This window comes from Nematolebias whitei, chromosome 18 (genome assembly GCF_014905685.2).
Source record: "Nematolebias whitei isolate Nwh7 chromosome 18, NemWhi1, whole genome shotgun sequence".
NCBI classification, from domain to species: Eukaryota; Metazoa; Chordata; class Actinopteri; order Cyprinodontiformes; family Rivulidae; genus Nematolebias; species Nematolebias whitei.
In genome coordinates, this window is record NC_056515.1 from 20,544,660 (window position 1) to 20,547,203 (window position 2,544).

The window sequence follows — 2,544 nt, forward strand, 5'->3', positions numbered from 1 at the left end:
TTACTCAAGGGCCCAGAGTGGGACGAATGAGGGTGGGGGCAGGTGTGGGTGCTTCACCTACCCCACCCACATTTTTGATGTTGTCAGTACCGGGGCTTGAACCGGCGATCTTCCGATCACAGGCCCACCTTCTCTAACCTCTGCTGAGAGGTGGTGAGGGACTACAGTATTGTACTGAATTGTATCTTAAATAAATAACAAAATAATAAAATTACATTAAAATTACAGATGTCATAATTAAATAATATTTGATGATCTTTATTGTGTTTTGTTATGCACATGACCCACACTCACACCCCTGCTGCGGGTCCGTAGTATGGTATGGTATGGTATGGTATGAAGTTTATTCATTTTAAAAAAAAGTACAAAACAATTCCATAACAATATATAAAAAGATACAAAAAAAAGTTTAAAATGAAAGGCAGCAGAAAGAAGAAAAAATCTTATTATATCTGCCCCTTTTTTCAAACAATTATTTCAGACATATTAATTTTCAAGTAACAGAACAAAATGAATAACTTTCTAATTTTTCTAATTCTAATAAAAAACACACACTAAGCTACTTCATATATACTTTTTTAACAATCTAGATTTGATCTTTTTCTTAAATGTACACATTGACTTGACATTTTTTACATCACTCTCTAGACCATTCCACAATCCAACTCCTTGGATTGAGGTAGACCTTCCCTTCAGACTAGTTCTGAATTTTGGTTTGACAAATATTTCTATCCCCTTAAGATTGTAACAACTTTGTCTTTTAACAAAATTTCTTTGGATATTTAATGGTAATGTGTTATTTTGAGCCCTATACATAACTGATAAAATACTATAATCTACCAAATCATGGAACTTCAATAACTTTAGTTGATGAAATAATGTGCTTGATGGGTGACTGTAATGCTTTCTGGTGATAATTCTTACAGCTCTTTTCTGTAAAATAAAAATAGGTTTTGTAAATGTTTTACACGCTTTCCCCCAAACATCAATGCAATAGATTAAATGTGGAACAATGATTGTGTTATACAACATGTACAGAGCTTTATCATTTAATAATTCCCTGACTTTGTATAGTACTGCAATAGATTTAGATATTTTTGTTCTTACAGAATTTATGTGATTTTTCCATGTTAGCTGTTCATCAATGATTACACCCAAAAATTTCATCTCATTAACTCTACAAATCTCAACACCCTCAATTTTAAATGGATCATCAACAGTTTTCTTTTTGTTACTAAATATCATGTATTTAGTTTTATCTAAATTTAACTAAATACATGATATTTAGTAACAAAAAGAAAACTGTTGTTGTAGTAAAACAGTCTTGGATAAAACGGGTCTTCAGGGGACCCCTGATCTAGCACATAGCTGCATCCTGACAGTCAGAGAGCTGAACCTGGGTAGGTGTATGAACAATTGGCATGAGCACGGGAGAGCAGGTGGACACAGAAAGTAGCAAATAAAAACCTTTTCAACCAGTAATAAAACCAGAACAGCATCATGTCTTTATATTAGCAAATGTTCTGTGATCCAGCTTTGTTCTAATAGGTCTGAGAGAGTGTGGTGAGGTCTTCAATCAAAATGAAGAGGACTAATGATACATTTATGATTTATGGGACAAACAAAATATACTAAAATGTTCAAAGAAAGAATATTGACACTTTTTGAATGTAACTCCTTAGGCGGTGTTAATCTGGAGTCGGATCCTTGTGGCTGTCAGTGGTTTCACCAGTGACTTCAGATAACCACTGTATTTTTCAGCCTATAAGTCGCGTTTTTTTGCACAATTTGCATGCCCTGCGACTTATACGCTGTAGCAACTTATTTATGGATTTTTCCCCATATTTATAAACCAACTTTTAGCTGAGATATGACCGTTTTCATTCATCCAGACTGAAAATATTGAACACAACCATTTTCAGCTGCTAGATGGCACTCGAGTGTATGGCATGCGGTTGTGTCATGTAACAGGTAAAAAGTGGCTATTAATGACACAATCGGCTTGCCACAGCCTGCCACCTTCGTCCAGCTCACCTGGAGCTACTGTCAAATCAGCTTCCTTTCGCCCCCAGTGAAATGCAGTTAATTTGACCATTGAAGTGCATTTATTAAATAAATGTTCAACTGAGACACACCTTTACTATAATGTCGAGCAAACAAATAATTGTGTTAGGTGCTTATCTTGTAAAATTTTGCAGAAATGCGCAGCGAGTCACCCTCTGCACGTTCCGGTTTCGGCTTTTGAAAATGCAGCTGATTTGACCGTCAGTGCATTTATTAAGGAAAAGTTAGACTGAGACACACCTTTGCTATAATTTCGAGCAAACATATAATTGTTGTTAAATGTTAATCTTCTTAAATTCTTGTTAAAGTCCTCCCATGCACGATCCCACAGCTGCCATTTGGCAGCCAATCAATTTTTGGCACAACACCGGCTCACATTTCCAGGTTGTCTATGATGACGCGTAATAAATGCGATGTATACGGCGAAGCGACGTACTTATGTATTTTTTCCACTTTATTAGTCATACTTGGACTGATGCG